Source organism: Phoenix dactylifera, unplaced genomic scaffold (genome assembly GCF_009389715.1).
Source record: "Phoenix dactylifera cultivar Barhee BC4 unplaced genomic scaffold, palm_55x_up_171113_PBpolish2nd_filt_p 002293F, whole genome shotgun sequence".
NCBI classification, from domain to species: domain Eukaryota; kingdom Viridiplantae; phylum Streptophyta; class Magnoliopsida; order Arecales; family Arecaceae; genus Phoenix; species Phoenix dactylifera.
The window spans coordinates 16023-38655 of NW_024069540.1; the positions used below are offsets into that span (position 1 = coordinate 16023).

Sequence of the window (22633 nt, forward strand, 5' to 3'; positions counted from 1 at the left end):
GAATACTATCATATCTGAAAAAAAAGTAGACAATGTTATATTATTTAGAATGCTGGGAAATAAAGAGTGTGTAAGAACATTAGAGGGTATAAAAATGAGACTGTCCTGATCATGGCTCTAGTATATCTTGGAAGGAGATGCTTAGAATAAAGAATAACGAATGCTTAATAGTTTGGAGTTGCATTAGCAGACATCAAAAGGACAGATACTGTAAAGAAAGTATAAAGGAACTCACCTGCCATTCTTTTTTGATACAAAGGATTATAAGACTACGCTGACTTTATATTTAGCAGCAAACACAATTGCTTAAAAAACTGATAGGATATGTTTTACATGATGAAAATCACAAAGTAATATTAAGATGTTTAAAGCCAAAACTTCCTCAACTTCCAAGCATAAGTCCACTTTTCTAACTGAGATGTCATGAATCGGGAAAAAACTTCAGAAAATTCAAGGGAAGCAGGTAATGTACCAGCTCTAGAGAAACTCTCATGCAACTGCTGTGGCTCCTTCAGCAGTGTAGAGAAAAACAAGCTCCAGTTAGTACAGCAGCTTCATACGGTAACATAAATTTTTTCCATCAAAATCTGTATGATGGAATAAGAGACTTTTCAAGCTGTCATTTTTCATTATATCGCATAATACAAAAGGAAAAAAGGAAGGAATAATGAAGAAAAATGGAATGCAAAGAAGAACAAAATCCCTTGTTACCGGTCAAGAGAGGAACTGGAATCTTTCCTTGGATGGAGCAGCCATAAGCCCCCTGATTGTTATAAACCCTAATGCCAAGCCTATAGTCCCTAATTTTCAATAACCAAAATAGTAAATTTGAGGATTTGGGTACTTGGAGCATTATCCCCACTTTTCATCAGCCTCCTCCATATCATATGAAATCTTTGAGAAGCTGTAGGAACAACTTATCAGAAGACCAGTAAAAAAAAATCAAAGAAACCTTCAAGAAAATTAAAATCTCGAAAAAAACAGAAATTGGAAAAAAGAAGAAGGGGAAGAGGAAGAGGAGCCTCAGATTCACAATTAGAATTCCATAAACTCTCTGCAGCTAAACCAAAACGGGCGCAAACGGTTGCCTGCAGAAAGGTAGCAGGCCATCCAAGATCGCCATCCCGTTAGACATACCCATCTTTCGCACAGCAATGCAGCAAAACCCTCGCCGAGGAATCATTACAGCCTCTTCATATAAACCTCAAAAAGAATTGTCGCTTTCCAAATTCGCAAAACATAGAAGAAGAAGAGCAGGAGAGAAGAAAGAGAGAGAGAGAGAGAGAGAGAGAGAGAGAGAGAGAGAGAGAGAGAGAGAAAGAAAGCACATCAGCATGGCCATTACCCAAGAAGAAGAAGAAAGAGAAGACCATCTAATCTTGGTAAAGAAAGCTAGCGAAAACTAGGGTTCGAAGGCTCAGAGGGATTCTTGAATCGACCGGAAGTTATCACCTTTTCTCGTCCTTCTGTAGCCTCTCCATCTAGCAGTGGCTGCAGATCGGTTGCCTGCGGAAGAACAGACCTTCCATAGCTGCCTCGCCAGTGGCTGGAGAAGAAGGCATGCAAAGAAGAAGATAAGAAGAATAATAAACCCTGACGACTCACCCATCATCATCGCTTCCACGTATATACACAGAAGAAGAGGAGGAGGAGGAGAAGGAGGGAGGGAGAGAGAGGAGGTGCTAGGAGAGTAACCTCCTCTCCCGAGGAGAAAGCCAGCTAGGAGATGGGAACCGAGAACCTCAGAAGAAAGGGTAAGAGAGAAGAAGAAGAGCAAAAAAAGGGTGCCGCTTTCCGCATTCGTAAAACAGAGAACAAGAAGAAGAGCAAGAGAGAATAAAGCAAGAAAGAGAGAGAGAGAGAGAGAGAGAGAAAGCACAACGGCATGGCCATTACCCACCTGAAACAAGAACAACAAGAAGAAAAAGAAAGAGAAGACCATGTAATCCTGATAAAGAAAAGGAACGAGAACTAGTGATCGGAGGCTCAGAGGGATTCTTGAATCGGAAGTTATCACCTTTTCTTCTCCTTGGGCCGCCTCTCCATCTAGCAAGGACTGCAGATCGGTTGCCTGCGAACCACAGACCTTCCAGAGCCGCCTCGCCGATCGCTAGAGAAGAAGAGGCGAAGAAGAATAATAACCCTTGCGACTCACCCACCATCATCGCCTCAATATATATATATACACACACACACAGAGAGACAAGGAGAAGGCGGACGGGGGAGGGAGAGAGAGAGAGAGGTGGTAGAAGAGTAACAGAGAACCCTCCATGGATGATTGCCTAATCCCTCGAGGAGAAATTGACCTCCAGTAAGAACAGATGACCCATGACTTCTAAGGCGATCTACAAGCCAAATTTCATACCACACTATTTTTTATCTATATGACTGATTAGACAAGCCACCTTCTTTCCAACTCAAACCAGCGGTCCTCTCTCTCTCTCTCTCTCTCTCTCTCTCTCTCTCTCTCTCTCTCTCTTCTGGGCCCAAGAGATTCTGAAGCAGAGCACAGCTATGTGGAGCTCCTGTCATCTTCTTCTTCTTCTTCTGGCACAAGAACATATCTGAGATAGCTCCCATTCATTAAAGAAACCATCTTGGGTCTGCTTCTCTGGCTTTCTTGCTGCTATACCTGTCCCGAGTTAAACCAAAAGCTTGAGAGCTCGGCGTTTGGGTTTCCTTCTGTTTTGCTCTGTCGTTTGAAGCCAAATCGATAGCTCATTCTCTTCTCCAACTTCTCTTCCAAACCTCGTCGACAGGATGATCACAGCTTCCGATCTCTACCACGTCCTCACGACGGTAGTCCCGCTCTACGTCGCCATGATCCTGGCCTATGGCTCTGTCAAATGGTGGAGGATATTCAGCCCCGACCAGTGCTCCGGCATCAACTGCTTCGTCGCGCTCTTCACCGTCCCCCTCCTCTCATTCCACTTCATCTCCACCAAACAACCCATACGCCATGAACTACCGCTTCATCGCTGGTCACGGGTCGACCCGACTCGGAGGAGGCGCTCGGAAGAGGCGGCGCTCGGAATGGCGATAGGGACTCGGGAGAAGAAAACTCTGGCGCTGTGATTCCAATTTATAACGCTCCATTTCGGGTTCGGCTCTTCAGTTCGGGTCGGAATCGGGTCCAGAGTCAGTAAATTCGAAATAAATCCAAAAAAAATAATGGGCCAGGTAGGATCGAATCCAGATTTCGTAAAATCAGATCCGACCTAAAAAAATGGCTTAGGTCTAATTGTAGAACCCAATCCAAAAAATAGTTTGGATCCAATTTTAAAACTCGATTCAGGCTTGCAGATTTTAAAATTTAAATTTGGTTGGGACTACAGAGTCGAATCGGATCGATCTGAGCCGATCCATTTGCAGCCTTAGCTTGGAGAGAACCCGTTCTCCGATCTCTCGAAGGGGGATGACTCTTTATATAGTGCGCCTGCCTGTGTCCCTTTATAAAATATTTGAGCCATTATATTGAAGCCAGGGCTTGCTTACGTCTTAACCAAGGTATTTATTTTTCACTTCTTGGTTTGTACAGAAGGTGGGACAACATGTTTGTATTGTAATTAATATTTAATCAAAATTTTTACTATGAGATTTATTTATTAATGGAACAGATGGGATGATGATATTCTTTGTCCCATATTGAGTACGTCATGATTAAAAAAAGCCATTGGCAGCAGAATTTTGCTATTTAATAACTACATTTCTAAAATGCATGTATTTGGTAAACAAACTACCTACCAAGTTAGAATTATTTGAAATGCCCAAAAAATTAATATGTTTGAAATTTATAATTTATCTAATCAATAATATAATTAAAATTAAATGGAATTACAAAAGGTTTAGTTAAGGCATGTGGCTTTTATTCCTTTCACCTAAAGATGAATGTAGAAACAACAATTTCAACTCATAACAAATTTGAGAATAGGATCAAAATACAAGAATCAAACTGTCTAATATCTACAAGATAACTTTGCATCTATTTTTAATAAAATATGAATATGTTGTATGAATATGATATCGACAATAAATCTTATGGAATCCATTTGATATACTAATATATTTTATCATATCTAATATAACAGATATAAAGTGCTCTTCTCAGTTCTACCAAATTCAAAAGTTTTTGCTGTGCAAATGCCTCGGAAGAATTGGAATTAGGCTTACCCGCAAAACATGTTCTAGATTAAATTAGTCGGAGTAACAAAATGTGATTGTTAAAGCATGAGTTTTCCAAGCTATGAAGTTCCAATGATTGTTATCTATTTCTCATTGAAAAATCTTCCTAAGTATCCATGGAAAGAATGAAATTTGATTGGTTGCTAATTTGTGTTAATCCATCTATAGGGAAAATCAAAAAGTGAAATTTAGGAAGAACTTTGTTGCTTAAAATGACTATATTTATCTATGAGAACAATGTGTTATAGGGTTGTTCATGTGTGTTGATCTTATGGAATGAAATTAAAATGAGCATTCTGACAAAAAGGCAAATATTCTTATGGAAAGTTGGAGTGGGAAATTATAGGATCTGAATTAACAAACTATTTTGGACACAATAGCATGAATGGAGGAGCAAAAATAGGAACATATAAAGGGAATTCATGGCGGGCCCTGAAACGCATTAATAGCAACATTTAATTAGGTTTGAAACCATTGTAGTTCCATATCTCATATAGAGAACGCAAATCATTTGCAGATCTCAATATGGAAAAAAATAAAGTGGCCCAAAATATAATTGAAGTGTTAGTCAAGGACTTTGTTTTCATTTCACACGTTTCTTGGACAATGTCAAGCCTACTTCAAACTTTATTAAGACAGATGATGCTAGAAGCCATGCGGAGTGCTACTTACTGTCTTAATGGAACTTAAGTGCACATTGGCTAGATAATGATCTCCTTTTATTATCGAAATAAACTTGGAGCAGTTTCGGAAATTAAAGATTCTTAGCACAAAAAAGAGTCAAAAAATCTTAATTTTCCACTTCAAAGGACTACAAAGTCAAGATGAAAAAACAAAGAGTGAATGTAATTAAATAACTAGCCAAGGACTTGTTACGAGTTTCACATTTCACCAAGATTCTTAGATCCTATGATATTCATCATCCGAGTGAGTGTCTGAGACTAAAATGCATCGAGATTTTAAGATACATCGAGATTTTAATCTATCTCTGCCGATATGTCAGAAAGTTTCGGGGAAGCCCAAATTCTCGGAGATCTAACTTGGGATCGAGTTATTAAATGACAACCAAAATAAAAGGTAACTTAGGATTATCAACTAGTTTTAAACATTACTTTTGAGTTTCATTAATTAAACAATTTATTTAATAAAACTTATAGAAAATATAATTATATATACATTGGCTATATCGTATTGGTGGGACTCTAATATTGATGCAAAATGAGATATTGGTAGAAAAAAAAATCTTGCATTTCACATATTCTCCAGGATAACTAACAAATTTCGCTTGACTACAAAGTATTCATGACAAGACACTATCAAGGTATTAAACTCTCTAGTATTAAAGTGAGTGCCCACCTAAAATTTTCCAATATGACATTAGTAGCAGTATAACATGCATTGTTGGCCATTATAATGGAAAATAAGTGCACAATAATGGCAATATTCAGATAGAACAGCCCTAACAATTACAGATCTTTTATTTCACGTCACTTAGGCATCGCAAGCAACATAAGGTGGCCTAAAAATAAAAAATTATCAGAGAGGGACTTCGCTTAAATTTTAGACTCACAACTTTCTTGTACTGAATGCGCGCGTGACCCGGACTCCATCACACATGATTCTCACGGTTCCCCAATCCCTACTAGGGCGTCCTTTCCTTGGTCCCAAAACGCGTTTCCCCACGCCCAAATTTTAAAACCGCCGTCCTGCTCTCCTCCTATAAATAGGACACCCCCTCGTCTCGTCCGTCTTCCAAACTCGTTGAGAGAGGGAGAGGGGCTTTCGCTTCTCCTTTCTCTACTTCTCCCGACTGAGAGCTTCTTTCAACCCCGGTTCACTCCCATGGAAGGGAGCACTCGGAATCCTTCCAGGGTGGAGGGCTCCGCCCGCGCGGACGCTCGCCCCGCCGACTGGAGGTCCGACCTCAACGCCGAGTCGCGGCAGAGGGTCGTCGGCAAGATGTGAGCGAAACCTCCTGTCTCTTCCTTTGGTTTCGATATTTATCTTTCGATTTATTTGTTTCCCTGCTAGGGATTTATGATGGATGGTTTAATGTTGATCTCGAAATCTTTTTTGCCCCTCCCTTCTTCTTTCCATAATTCGGTCCTTGATTCCTTTTATTTGTGGTTTGTCTTCCTGTTTCTAATTTTTTTTTTGATTGATTAGTAGCGCCCTTATGAATGAAATTGTGACATTGATTCTGTTGTGGTTTTGGTGAGGGTGGTCTGGGATAATATGGTTTATTTTTCGAGGGGTGGGCAGATAGTGTTGAAGTAGAGCATGGACATGGAAAAAAACGAAAAAAAAAAGAAGAAGACCCATTAGGGCTTTTCAGCGAAAGGCGAAGACTTGTTTTTCGCCATCTTTGTGTTTGCTTCCAGTATTCTTAAACCCTTGTCAATGGGAGGTGGTGACACACAACGACCAATCCTGAAAGACCACTCTTTCGTCTAAGGATGCCTAACCGCCACACCGATCATTCGGGGGGTGGGTGGGTGGGTGGGACACTGCGAGGTGGGTAGTTTATCTGGGGCGGATGCTTCCTAAAGAGTAACGGAGGTGTGCGAAGGTAGGCTCAAGCGTTGATTCTGCTAGTCAACGAAAAGCAAATACAATACAAGTACGAAAGGAGCTAACCAACCAAGCTCGAAAATAGGGAAAGACTACCTAAAAACTCCTCCGCTTGTACGCTGCAGGTGCTTTCCTTTTTTTTTGCAGCGGGATTTCGGGTGAGGTACGGTGTCCGGTTCATTCAACCTATTCTTTGTTGGTGCTTGCTCCGATTCTATAAAACCGAGACTCCGAGACCTACAAACCCGCCTCGGTGCGGGAGCCGCTCGCACTTTGTTCAAAAACTTAACGGCAACGCTCATGGCAAAGTGGATGGTTCTGAAAATCAACCACGAGTTATCAATTTGACCTGTCCCTTTTCCCTTTGTTATGAGAAGTTGTTTTGTGCTGTTTATGATAACAGCTGCATGTATAGGTTCATCAAATGCATAAAATGTCAGTAGAAAAATTAAAGAAGGATAAGGGATGTGAAAGACCCTATTTAAGCTATATGAAAGACCCTATTTTAGAACCCTGTGGACAAGGTTATACTCTTGAAGGGATCCATGTTAGGATTCTAGAGTAAATTCTGTATTACTTCTGTTTATTTAATAATCCTTTTCAAGAAGCACATAGGCAAATCTTCTTTGAAAAACTTGCTTTGTCATATACAGGGGGAAAGCCAAGATTTTGCCTCGGGGAAGGAGGCAAGGTTAGATTGTCAGTTCCTGCCATGTCTACTAATAATAATGCTTTGACACATCTATTTTAGTATTCATATGATATTCAAATCATGATGATTTAGGCCCAATTCCATAGTGCAGTATTAAAAAAATCATGGATTTAAGAAGAACAAGTAAGTTTATAGATGCTAGAAAAAGAATTGAATTTGCGATGATTTGGAGTAAAATCTTACCATATTTATATAAAGTATTTTTTCAAATTGTGAAATTTTAATGATCATATTATTTATTTTTTAATGTGATAAAGTACAAACAAAGATTTGTCTATTTGCTAACAGATTACATCATTAATCAACAGCAAAGCAAAATCTATTTAAAGTGCTCTCTCTAAGATTATGATCCTAATCGAAGCAAACATTCTTCACAATCAAACAATTATTATTAGACACCAGTACATGGAAGAAGAGAAGAATTAAGCTCTGTTTGGAAGTGCAGGCATAGGATGTTCTAGGATAAGTTCTCCATTTAGCTGAAGATAAGGGAATGGATAGTGATTGGAGAGAAGAAAATCAATGAGGAAGAGCCCTTCCTTGGTCTTCGGAGATTGTAATCCAGAAAATATAGAATACCGGATTCCATTTAAAAGGCGGTTTCCACTGTCATAATTTTTCTTGAGTTTTGTAATCTTAACTTTCCATATTAGAAAAGATTCTTCCCTCCCATGAAATAATTAATACTTAATGGTAACCTTGTAGAGGAACAATCCATGGATTATTTATTGAAGCATCCAAAGAGCCCTTAAACAAATAATCATAAAAGAACGATACATTTGATGGAAATAAATAACTGAGCAAGAAAAAAAACAGTCATTGGTTATGACCAAATAAGTTTAAGGAATAAATGAAACATTATACTTCTTGCGAGGAGATCATCTTGGCCACTGAATAGGCATGAAAATAAGAAAGCCAAATAGGATCGTCTTTTAGTACCAATTCCGGCTCGACAACATTGAAGCAGTCAAGGGAAAGGCCTCTTCCTCACCCTCACTGCCTTCCCACTTGGGATAGATTTTGTTTTCTGCTCTCTCGTGCCATTTGAACTTCTGTCTTGTCTAGCTTTAAACAATTTTTTTTTTAAAAATTAGTTGATATAGAGATAGACATTTATACAGAGAGGAGCTAAAAGAGGGCAATTGGTTTGGATGGAGTTGTGGAGATGTGAAATACTGGCAAAGATATCTTTTTCTTCCTTTATTTGATTACAGAGAAAAAAGAGGGTATGGATTAATATATTATAGACTACAAAGTTTTTAGGAGGTTTCGATGGAGATTTATTGCATGGTTTTTCTAATTAAAATTAATTATGACATAAGGATGAGAGAAGATAGAGTAACTAGGAGGGGCCAATTTTCTCATGGTAGTGGGATAACAAATTTCCACCAATTTTATGAGTGGAGTGGGGCCAACACCAATATTTGCACTTGTACTTACCATAAGGGAATCAAAAGGAACCCCAAAATTTTGGGGTGCCATGCCCCTCTCCCGCCATGTCCCCTGGCTCTACTCCTATCTACATGCTGGACATTTGGAGACCACATGCTGCTAAGGTTAAAATTTCTACCTATATTGCACTTTCTTCTTGAAAGGTGCTATATCCATTTATGTTGTTACATGTTGATGTGTACACTTAAGTGCATGTTTATACAACGCAATTCATAAGTCCACCATCTTGTGTAGCCACTACTATAGATGGTCAGTTCTATCTTATAGAGGATATGGAATTTTGATTTACAAATTGGTTATGATAATGACAAACAAACATCATTCTGTATTAGGCAAGATGTTAAAAGTCTAGATAAGTTTTAGCCAATGACCTTCCCATAATATGTCTATTATAAGAGCTTTCCGGAGTACCATTATTATGCATACAACTATTCGAATAGGTAAATTAGTGTGAAAATGGTTGTATCTTTCCCTGTAATTTTTATCACACATGTTGTGATTGTTTGTATTTTTATATGTTTAAAATAGTAGATGAAATGGGCACTGTATCAACATCGTAGGTTAATTGAAGAGAATATATCATATGCTAACATCTCCTACAAAACTATTGTGTTTATGTAAACGTGCTGGCTGGTATGGATACCTCATCGATTTTTCTTACTCGCTCCATCAATGATTATATTTTATTGGCTTGTTAATTAAATCAAGTCTTTAAGATATTACTTCATGATGATCTCATGAGTATGACATTCTTGTTATGACCTATCAAATGTCTCACATACCTCTATACGTTAGAAGCAACAAATGCTTAGGTTGCTGTTGCTAAGATATTACTGAACCATCTTATATACAACTTGGAAAATTTTTTGATGTGGTTTCAAGCTGGAGAAACATGACTTATTTATGGCTTTTTGACTAACAACCACCTAGAGGGCGGGTATTGGTGCAATGGTAAGGTTGCTGCACTATGACTTGGGTGTCATGGGTTCAAAACATGGAAATAGCCTCTCAGCACATAGGGCTAAGGTTACATGCATCTGAACCTCCCCAAATTCCACAGTGGTGGGAGCCTTGTGGTTGAGGACCTTCTTTTAAATTTTGACTGATAACCACCTATTAAGCTTTTCCATGACCTGTAGAGCAACCTAATAAGTTTTATTGCATGATCTTTTCACTAGAGTGATCTTGATATCCTAGATTGTATGCCTAAAACTTGCTTGATATCTGATATCATCATGCCATCCATGATTTAGATGCTAGTCTGGTAGTTACATGAAGTACTTCTTAGTTATGCCATGCAATTTTACTTGGACATTTGTGGTTGCCATGGATATATATATGTGTAAGAATATGTCACATGTCTGCAAGCTGAAAGATATGGATATATATATGTGGTTGCCATGGATATATATAACTGTAGCCTGGGAGGGTATCTCTTATGCGAAGCGTGTACCTGGTGCCGATTGTGTGTGCCTCAAGGGAGACTCATCCATGGTGATTGATTGGGTACGGAGAGCAGATAGATATGGGGATGGTCACCCGTTGATCCGCGAGACCCGCAGACTGGTCTAGGAGTGGGGATCCTTTCAGGCAGCATATGTGTTTCAGGAGGCGAACAGAGCAGCAGACTGAGTTGCCTCATTTGGCTAGCTGTACCCACATTAGAGCCATATGAATTGTCGTTGTCACCAAAAAAAAAAATATTTGTCCACCTAGCTAAAAATAACCACACCTCTTGTTGTGTTCTTATGATAGAAGATAGGATGATCATGCACTTATGTGCTAGTTTAGCACTTTGTGCTCAAAATGATCTAATTTGCCTTGTAGAAGAGGGTCCAATAGCCACTCATGGTGTGCAGAAAGGTATTCTATTATGACATTCTGAAAAGCGTTGAGAGGTTGTTCTTAATTTGCGCTACAGTGAGGCGGAGTTTATGTGCAATGGAGAATCCTTACTGACTCTTGCTTAGGAGAATGGGTGAGATTTCAGTTGGAATCCAGGTTGTAACTTTGCAGGATAGTGGATTGGTATCTTGTGGGATGCAACATTGTAAAGATAGAAGCAAGGTTAGCCGTCATGGTATCGAACCCCATATTAATACCATCCTAATATAGTATCGGTACACTTGATATGAGGGTTAGTTTGGCGTATCAAGTATCTTGTGGGACACAACACTGTAAAAATAGAAGGTTCGCTCTCCATACTGGTACCATCCTAGTACAATGCTGGTGCGCCTATTATGGCGGTTGGTTTAGCGTACCGAAACTCGGTATGGCCCCCATACTATATATTAGTTGGTACTGGTATGGTATGGTACAGTAGGTATGCATTAGTACCGATCGACACAGTGTACCATGCACAAACTGTGCAGAAGTATTAGGCAAAAGGTGTATGGTGTGGTTGTCTCATGAAAGAGAGTTTAAGGAACAAGCAAGTAACAAAGTACTCCATGATTATAAATACTTATCATTTAATTCTTTTGATGCTCTAACAATTAGGATTATATGATTATATCTATACTAGTGTTAAGATGTCACATGTATTCCTCAATGCACTTGGAGCCCATTGATCTGTCTTTATAGGAAGAGTGTCTTGGATAGACTCCCCCCTCTTTCCTTTCTTTTGTCAAGTTTATGAATTCAGGATCATTATATTTACAATTGTACAGGGATAAGGGAGGCTTCGATATATCATGATCCATACCCTAATTAGGAAAGGTCATGGATCTCACATTGAATATTCATGGAGAATTCTGTTATAGTGTTGTAGTTTTTGAAGATGAGAAAACGAATTTATTTTTTTTTCTCTCTTCTTTCGTCTATAGCAAAGTGGATCTTCATGTTATCTGTGATTTGGTCATTAAGCTAGAGAAATTGTTGCTACCATCATCTGTGAAATTAATCAGAATCTCCTACCTGTCGATATGTCGATTTTCTCAGATGCGACATCCATGTCTGGTCTAACCCTATTTTAATTCCCATCAAAGATGATATAAATATAGCATGATGCGGATTATGTTGTATTTTTTAGATTGATGGGCATCAAATAAGGTTTAGGCATATGAAAATGCACTAGAGATGAGGATGTTAGGGTGAACTTCTGGTGAATCTAGGACCAGCTCAGGATGAAGCATGTCACTGTTTATGAGCTACAGTGTTATAGAATGAGGTATATCACTTTCTAAGATAATACAGAACGACTGGGATTCTTTTTCAAAACTCCAAAACTGAACTGAATTGAGGCTAGTTTTGCAGTTTTGGCAGAAAATGATGGGGCCAAATCCATAGTGTATGCTGTATATGAAGTACGTATGCCAAATTTTTGCTCTCATCTTTTAAATGTTCAGAAGCAGTTTTCAGAAGATATGGGAGCACTGCATTATTACATTGCAAGGAGATACAGATTTACGTAAACTTTTTGACATATGCCCATTTATGGTGAAACTTAGGCATTTCATTGTTGATGAGTCAATATGTGATCAAATAATAAACTTACACTTTAAGGGGAATCTTTTATTTGACATCTTACATATGTTTATGCTTGAAGCTACTGAAAAAATACACCCAAAGTTCCTGATAAATAGAATATGCGTTATGATGATATCTAGCTTACTTATTTTTATTATTTGTCCATCTGACATCTTTTCTTGTTCTAATTGACCATTCTATGTTTCAGTAATTTTCAATTGAAAATTGTTCAAGCTGGAACTCATTTGGTCTAGTTGAAACTGAAACCAAGAACTCAAGCTCTGTATTGTAGTTATATGCAATTAAAATTTGTGGAATCACTATGATGATAACTTCTGGTTGTTTGTTTGTCAATGTGAAGCCTGAGAAAATTGGGAGGAAGATTATACATTGTTTTTCTCCCTATGGTTTTTCATTCTAACATTTGAAGGGTGAAGAATGCATAAGGCCTGACCCTGCTTATATGTGGTAAGGCTTTTTGGTTATCACATATATAAGGTAATAGACATCTCACTAGTATAGGCAGTTGCTTGAATACGTGTTGCTTATGGTTAAGTGTTGCTACTTCTTTGATTTATGATACTGCTAAAAGATGACACAGTTTGTTTTATTGTTTTCCTTTATCAGCAAGTTTCGATATTGAATGCATTTTACATATTGGTCCAGATTCCAGGGTAGCTGCAAGCAACTAGTATAAACATGTTGATCTGGTGATTTAGGTCAATATGTTTACACTCACAAGGATGCGTAATTACTTGTATTTTTTTCTTTTTCCCCTGTGCAGATTTTCCACGCCAATATACTAGGAAAGTAGGAATGCTATACTCTTTAGAAGACATTATGTCACTTTTCCTGACTGTTAGATCAGTATAAAATCAATTTTCTTCAATATTTTCTGATGTTCATCATGTCCTTTTTACAGATTAAAATTTTCTTCATTAATTTTTGTTGATAATTTTTTCAGCCACCTGTAGCTTCTGCATAATGTTTTGATCAATTAATTCTATTTTTTCTTTAAATGCACAGAATCAGCTCTCTAAAGAAACACTTCCCACCAGGTGCTTTGAGGGTCTAAGTGATTTTCAGAAACTTGCTGTTCGATTTGAGCAAAAGGTTTACGCTGCAGCTACTAGCCAGGTTTGTTCATTTGCTTTTCTTCAATCTTTCTTTGCTTTTTGTTGCAAGATAAAGTGGCCAGGTAAAGACATATCCAAAACCATTACCTGATTTACCGTTCCTGCTTGTTATTTAGTTCTTATGGAAAATTAGATTCCATGCATAAAATCTGGCAGGGTTTGCTGATAATTTTGTACGTACAATATGCATGACAAATGCTCATGTTAAGGTGACTGATTAACTAAGAAAGCTTAGACAAAGGTTGAAAAGATATATGATCTTTGTCTAAATAGTTTGACGAATCAGGCAATCTCTACTAGGATAAACTGTAAGGCATTGGAGTCATGTTTGAAACCCCTTCAAGGTTACTATTTTCCATTCTTTGATCTCTAAGAACTTTGTTTGAGTTGAGCACATCAGTGAGCAGTCCTGCTGTGGAAAACATTATATTGGTTTTAGGGGTAAGTATGATGCTGTTGCAGCAAAATAGCAAGCAGGGAGACTAGCCATATTTTATGGAAATATCCCATGAGAAAAACCCTTTCTGGAGCATTGAAATCTAAATTTCACTGAATACTATCTCCTTACGTCAATTTCAAATTTAAATTCTGGAAAAAGAGAATTTGGTACCCAGGTTTCTGCTTTCTCCTTCAATTGAAGGTAGTTGTAATTTGACTTCAAATTTCAGCATACATGTAAATTAGGGGATCTTGTATGCAAACTTTCTGTTCTAATTGAGTCCTCACACCCAGGGGATGCTGTGCTTGCAAAAAAGAACACTTGTGTTGCTACTGCTCTTGATGGTGTTCTTCTCTGGATTAAAACTTTCAACCTTGAAAGATCAAATAAATAGTGAGGGGAGCTCTTTTTTGAATGAGATCTAGCATAAAACTACAATCGGTTGACTCCAGCAATGAAGGTTTGGTGACTTTGGCCTCACCAGTATAGGCGTTTTTAAGTAAGATTCGCTATACTGGTACCGGACCCTATACCGGTGCCACATTGTCATAGTGTCATTATGGTATCGTAAGCTGTACGTCTGATGTACTGAGTGTCGGTACGCCACCAGTTCCAGTATCGGACTGGTATGGCACTGTACGGCATGCCGATACTGTCCAGTGTGGTACGATACAGCATATTATGTTTTTAACAACAATGAAAGGCAAGGAGGAAACTAAAACTTTGTTCTCTACTATTTAGATCGAGAAGGTCTCTATGAGGTAATGCATAGACATCGGCAGCTAAAAAAGAATGACCTTCTTGAAAAAGAATGACATTTTTCAAGAAGGTCTTTATGATGGGAGCTCTTTTCGTAAAAAAAATAATATGATGACAGGAAGAAGAATGACCTTTTACAAACCACCTTCTTCCTACTCCAAGCTTCATTATAACTTTCAGACATATTTGAACTTTCCAAAACAAGCCAGTTTGTATCATTTCTTGAAAACTTACAGCAGAAAAGAAAAGAAAATATAGAATAATTAAGTAAAAGACTCTAGTGGGACCTCATATCTCGAGGTGATGTGTGGGATGTTTCATTTAGCCGGCTGCTATGTGGGCACACCATGGTGTTTAGCCTTTTATTTTCTTTTCCGCTTGATAGACATCAGCAGGATGTAAGTCCCATAGGAATGTATTTGGTTGAAGGGGGATAAAAGTTATACTTTTTTCGGGTAATGTTTGGTGTTGCTTAAGAATTGTACTTTTGCAACTTTTTGAAGAAAAGTACTTCCTAGAAAAAATGTGCTTGATAACAATATCTGAGAAATGCTTCAACAAAATGAAAAATCAAACAAAGCGTTTTAGGAGAAGATAAGAAACCTAGCTTCAGGTTCCTTTTGGGAGAAGATCTTATAAATTAAAAAAAAAAAACAGAAGCAACACTAATAGAGATAGTTTAATAGAATTGATATCATACTAGAAACTAAGAATTCAGGCATAAGGCATAAAAATCCAATAGGGATAGTTTGGAAACAAAACACACTTAAAATAAATATTTAATTGAAGCACATTAGTTTGTAGAAATGGAATCACCAGCATATATGGACTTATGGTCCCTTTTTTCTAAGTCTTGCTTCAAAGCAATGCCATGTGTTCCCTCGAAGTCTTATCAATGCAATGAAGTCATGGAGCCCGGGTTTATCTAAAGTCACACCTTGTGTCCAAGAGAGAGCGTTTGTGTGCGTGTGTGTGTGTGAGCGAGAGAGAGAGAGAGAGAGAGCTGCTTAACATCTTTGGCTAGTGTGTATAAAGAGAAAGAAGAGAGAGAGGCACATGATCCTAGAGAGTAGGTGTATAAATGGTATCTGAAAATTCAATAACTTGATCTAAATATTTTACAATAATGGGGTATGGATCCATTTAAGTTTTCTATAACCTTATTGGAATGAAGTCGATTTCCATATATAGGATCCAATTTCTTATTGGATCAAACTTGGATGTAACTATTGAGCTATATTCAAATATGTTGTGGTTCAAATTTGGCCCGAGGGTGACCACGTCAGGGGAGTCGAGGGAGCTACTGGCCGGGGCGGAGAATGAGGAGAGCCACCTCCCGCGCGACGGCATACCTGCACAAAGCCTCACCGGTGGTTCCGGTGAGGGCCTTTCGACACCCAAGTTAGAGTGGATCTTAGTTGGTCCAAAAGTTCTCTTAGTGTTACCTGATGGGCCTATATATAGTCTCCGTAGAGGTGTCCAGATGGCGGAGGTATGACCTGTCCTCATCATGGGAGAAGATAGGTTTTAGACAGATGGTGCGCAGCTAGAGCTTGCTTGAGGCGCACGGCATAGGCCGTTTCTGTGAACGATAAGGCATTGACGGATGCGACGGGGTATGGCTGGAGCAGCATGGCGTTGTCCACTGTCGTTAGCCAGCAAGCAAGCATGGCGCGGTGACGTTGTAATGTACGGCCACGTAGGTGGGCGTGGGCACGCACGAGGATGCTATCATGGGCGAGGCCGAGCTCGATGAGGGGCCACAGCGTATATTCAGAGAGGTTGGCTTGGCGGTTGCTGAGGTCGGCCTCACTTCTCCGGTCCCGAGGTCGTCCAGTAGAGCGCCTCGAGCTCGAGGGTCGGGGCGCGTTAATGGATAAGATGCCCCGAGCTCGGTTGGAGCGCATTGGCGAATATAAAGGGCGCCTCGAGATCGGTCGGGGCGCGTCGGCGAACATAAAGGGCGCCTCGAGCTCGGTCGGGGCGCATCGGCGAATATAAGGATGCCTCGAGCTTGGTCGGGATGCGTTAGCGAATATATAAGGGCACCTCAAGCTCGATCGGGGCGCGTCGATGAGTATAAAGGGCGCTCCGAGCTCGGTCGGGGCGTGTCGGCGAATATATAAGGGCGCTTTGAGCTTGGTCGGGACGTCATTATAAACATCAGAGGAGGTTACTGCAAGTCGTGGCAGCGGAGAGATCCGGCCGAGGTCAACTGAGCCTTCGACAGAGCCCGAGGTCGGACTGGCTTTTAGCGGGACCGAGGTCCGGCTCAATCGGTGTTGGGGTCTATTTGGCTAAATTAGGTGGTCCTATTGTTGTGAGCAGGACGATCCATTTTGCCCCCCATCAAAATCCAACGACCCGATAACCGTATGAATGTATATATGGTTGCATTAATTCCTTTTCTCCATGTTCGGATTTATACTTTTCTCGAACAAGCTCTCTTTAACTTTCCAACACCATCATTTCAGTTCCCAACACCTAGGTGGCACTTATATTCTGATTCTCTTTCAATCAAATCTAACTTCAATGGGAACTTAAAAAACATTCTCAAAGTAATTGTTTTTTTTTGAAAACCAATCATTTACTTCCCATGTCGTGCTCCTTTACTACTGCAATCTGCCACAAATTCACCATATATGGAGGACTGTTGTGAGGAGTCCTTGTAATTTTGGGAATTGTTGACCTTTGCTAGCTGTCTAACTAAAATCATGCGCTCCAATCCTAAATCAAATACAATTATTGATTGAGCTTGATGCGAATTTTGAGCTTTCTAAATTGATGGATCCCAACATGAATTCAAACTTGATTTTTCTTTATCAAGTTTGGATGTGGATACAGCATGGATCCAACTAGAGTTTGACCTGATTACAACCCTACTAAAGAGAAATGGAGGGAGCAAGAGGGCTCTGTAGTTTGGAACTTTCACCAATATCCACCTGTAAATTTGTCTCAACACCCAATCCAAAATATAGAAATATTTTAATTTTTTAAAAATATGATTTTTTTTTTAATTTAACCTTTTCAAAATAATGTGATAGAGAGAGAGGAAATTGGAACAGTCTAACCACTGTGAGATATTGGAGGTGATTGGGGGGCACATCTCATGATGAGGGTGGTTGGCAGACCTTGTGTATGTAATACATGTACTGGAAATCACTTGAAATCGGGTAGGGGGGAGCATGGCCCCCCTCTGATTGGCTCTCCCCATGTTCTGTGGTGATGGGGCTTCTGATATTGTGGATCACAGACCAGTCTCAATGCAGGACTTCTCTGATTGCAGATCGCCAATTGGTTTTCTTTTTTGATCGATTTATCAATGGTGGTGAGTTGCCTATTGGAAGCATGGCCTATGATCTGATATTCAGTATTTATCATTTATTTTTTGTTTATCCTTACAATCGTCCGTGCTGATCTTTCATGTTTCATTTATGCTTTAATCTACACTGAATGTTAAGTGATGCGTTACATGTTACTAATCATTCATGATCCATACCATTGTTCAAACCTCGAGTGTTAAATGATCTGTTGTGTTGCATATGTTTGGTTTTAGAACTTATATTTAGTTAAGTTTACTCGAAATCTTCTCCTTAATTTAGTGTTTGTGGGTTGATCATTGAATCCAGTCCTTCAACCACTAATGAAATATATTATTTTTCATCAACAAGTTGTGCATAGAAGTACCACCTATTTACATTTCCAAATGAATCTGTTGGCACAACCCATCTGTTAGAATCTGGTGAAGTGATTCTTTTGAATGTGAGTTTATCAATCGAGGTTGAGTAATCAATTTGATTGAATACTTGATAAAAAATCAAGTGCTGCATATTTTATGCTATCTACCTCTCAAAAACTAAACCATCCGGTTATTATATTTTATCAATCTAGTCATAGCTTTTCATCTATTAATAGAAGCATCAAAGAACTTGGAATTAAGATCATCACGCTGAAACCATTGCATTGCCTTTTTACCCTTAATTGACTCTCTTCTGTTCAAGAATAGGGTTTATGAGTTTCTCTGGAAGTTGTGCCTGAATGTCTACAACTGCAACCTTGGGATGGCTGTGATCATTATAAGAGGCAGGAAAATCAGTTTTCTTTTCCTGTCCAGATTTTATGAGATCTCTTAGTAGCCTTCTACTTGCTTACAAACCAAACATTGGCTTACGTTTGGGACAAGAGTTGAGGGATGCTGTAAGCTTCCCAGAAGGGCAACATGGTCAGTGGTATCAGGCTGTGAAAGATATCTACCATGGAATTTGGGAATAGATGCAATAGGTCATAATATTACGCACTGCTATCCAAGGTTCACCATCTTGGTACTAGACCCTGTACCGGTAATATATTGGTACATTTTTTATATGCTTGGTAAGAGGGTTAGTTCAGCGTATCGGCACTGAGTATGCTTCCCATAAAATGTAACAGTGCAATACCGGTATGGTATGGTACACTCAATTTGCACCGGTACTAACTAGAATGGCGTACTATGCTGCTATCAAGTCTACAAAAAATTCTGCTAGAGACATGAGCATCCTGGGTCGAAGTCCATTTCTTGCCGATTTACATTCCAGTGTCTTCATTCATGCCCAACACATGCTTATTCCTACCTTTCCCCCCCTTTTTCCTGTTAATATGAGCTAAAAACTTCCATGGTAAGCAACTTTTCCTATTTTGTATATTTCAGGATGATTATCTGAGGAGAATTTCTGCAAAATTGCTTACAATGGAAACAAGAGCTCAAAATGGTGCTGGAATTAATTCTTCACCATCAGTCCTTGCTACTGAGAGCCAAAATTTAGCTGATCCAGGAATTGGCACAAAAGGTATTAGTTTTTCTAACATGAAGCATAATATATCTTTCGGTTTTTTGATTTATATTTTTTGACAAAAGAGAAAGACTTATTCTAGTTCAAAGATTATGGAAAAAAGCTTCTTTTGCCTTTTCATATATATAGTCTTCTTATTTTGATCCAGTATAATCTTAAAGCAGGTAAGGCCCATTAAACTTCTCTATTAGTGAATTCTTATTCCATGTTGCACGTTTGCCATTTCTTTCCATACATGTTTATCTGCTTGTCTGGTTATGCTGTCTGGGACATTTGGGTTAACTTGAGATAATATGGTTTCATGCTTTTCTCCAAACTATTAACACATAGACACATGTTTTTTTTGGTTTCCATGTCTTTTTTTCTTTTTAAGCTTTCTTTTCTTTGTATCATTATACCATTAGATTAACAAGGATTGAAAAGCCAAGTGTTTGGCCTTGTATTGGCCAGTATTTACTGTATTTATCTGGCCAATATGCCCCTGCATATGTTGAACTGGGTTTGTGGCTTTGTGCCACTCCTTTTGGTCCATATCAGGGCGTATTGGTTCTGAACTGGCCCTGAACCTCGCCAAACCAAGCAGTAAGATACTGCTTGGGATGAACTTTTAAAGGTTCTTTGCTTGAAAATATTCAAAAAATTGTACAGACTGCTATAATGATTATATGTCTAATTAAGTTTGAATAAGGATGCTTAATTAAATTTTAGACTTGTTTAATTTTTCATTAATTAGGCATATATTAAGATACTGCAAGCTTAATTGTCAAAGTTAACATAAAATCATTTTCTTAATTTAAATCTGTTTGATCATCTGAAAAGGAGCTACGAAAAAATTTAGAAATTTGTTTAAGGAAAAAAATAAATTTTCTTAATTGTTTATGTTGGTATTGCATATTAGGGTTCCCTGGGGGCTGGGGCTGTCCTGCATCAGTGCTGGTCATTAAAAAGACATTCGATGTACCAAATAGAATATGATGACAAGTTATTGAATCTGAAAATTAAAATATGAAACTGATGGATTCAGAAAATTAATTCAAAACATAACATATATGCAAGATGAAACATATAACTGCTGGTCATGTATGCAAGATGCTGAAACAAACATCGGTCTGTAGTCTCTAAGAACAAAAAAAAAGAAAAAAAAACTAATTGTTGAGAACAGAGATAATGAGAGTTACTAAATTCTTTGAGTCATAGGAGATGGGATATATATCTTGCGCAGTTTATTTGCTGCAGTCGCAATTAGGAATTTGCCTTGTTCGTTTTCCTCCATGCTGGACTATAGATTGTCAATGAATCCAAGATGTTTGTGAACAGATAGCAAAATTGATGCTCAAGATACCTTTGCAATTTAGGATTAGGGTTTGGAAGTAGGAAAAAACCAACAAGTGGATTACAGCTCTGATTATCTTCATATCTGAAACATAAAGTTAGCAAAAAAGAACTGACAGCAGATCTTGTGGTGTGTTAAGGGACACAAAGAATATGGGACTTATTTAGAAGATTGCTGGGCTGTGAAGACTTGTGTCGGGGATTAGAAAAGCTGTTGCATGGCTGAAATCATGCTGGTGAGATAACCTGTCAGCAGTCCAGTCTGATCCTTTAGGAAGGCCTGTTTGATGGCTGCTAACAGCACCTATATTAGGTGGTGCTAGACTGCAGTATAGGACCCATGCACGCGTGTTTAGTCTATCTTTTGTTGTGCATTGGAGAGATCTTGTGTACTTGTACAGGGTTAAGAAACCCAAACAAAACCTCGGTCGTTACAAATAGTATTAAAGCGGACTCGGCTCATTGCTTATGTGTGACTAGTGGATCTCACAGGTTGATCATGATGTTTTGTGATTGGATTTGGACCATTGTCCTGACAGAATGCTAGGCTTTACTCTAAGGGAGTAAGTGAAGACCCATACAGGCGCATGTTTAGTCCCACATTATTCATGCATTGGGGAGATATTGGGTATTTATACAGGGCCAAGGAACCTAAACAAAACCATTCAGCTAGTCTTTTCAGGTGAGGTCCTAGGTTGTTACATGCAAAATGAAAGAATAGTAGAAAAGAAAAAATAGAAAACAAGATGCAAAGAAAGAGTGAAGAAACTTATGGAATAAAGAAACGTACCTGACTGAAACTGGTTTGATTCTCACTTCCGAGGGCCTTGGATCTGATTTTCCATAAAACCCTAATAGGAGAAGCCTTAAATAGCCATGTGCTTAGTGTTCTTGTTCTTGCTACAATGATATGAACTATATTCTGCACCTATTTTATTCGTAAGACACCGTCTTGCCTCTACAATTATGCATGTGACTAAACTAATCACTTAAATTCAATCTTTTTCACACTAGACTGAGTAGAACATGGACTAAAGGGACTAAAACAAAAGATAAAATTATAAGTAAGACTCAAAAACCTAACAAGCTCCAATGGTTCGAATGATGCTTGATGATAAGGTTCACAATACCAATCTGTACTTGTACTGGTACCATTCTAGGACCATGTTAGTATAGGTCAGCTTATGGTATGAATACTCGGTAACCCCCTTGTCTCCAAATTCATGGTGCCACATGATCGAAGTCAATCCAAATACTCGGAAAACTTCTTGAGTGTTGTGTATAAATGCAAAATACTCAATCCATCAAACATTTTATTTTCATATGATTAATGGACTCTTAGATTATTAGATATATAAATAAATATTCTTTTACTTATTTGCATGTACTCTTGTATTCTATTATTGTTAAGCAGTCTATGTAAATAAATAAATAAATCTTTAAAAACATGAAGACATGATGCTTCTGTGGAATGACATCAGTTATCATACAATTTGCTTTCTTTTTATTATGTGCAACTTATCTTAGGAAAATTTATTGATATTAGTTTTTTCTTGATACAAACTGATCAACTTGATTGTTACCAACTTCTTGTACCACTTCAAAAACCTCAGCAAATATAGAGAAGGATGCACTTAATGTTACCTTATTACTTACAAAAATGGAGCATTAAGAAAATAATTCATACAAAAATGTAAATAATGAATTTGGAGGCCAAAATTAGTTGTACAGGTGCATAATGTCCATGTGAATG

At 38.4% G+C, this 22633-nt stretch overlaps 1 long non-coding RNA gene across 1 annotated transcript; it reads left to right on the forward strand.

The window, feature by feature from the left end:
* The first annotated feature begins 5953 nt into the window (after positions 1–5953).
* On the forward strand, positions 5954–19563 carry LOC120109499. Its single transcript, XR_005510363.1, has 3 exons — positions 5954–6143; positions 13412–13522; positions 19407–19563. It is a non-coding gene; the product is annotated as an uncharacterized LOC120109499 (long non-coding RNA).
* Positions 19564–22633: the final 3070 nt, after the last annotated feature.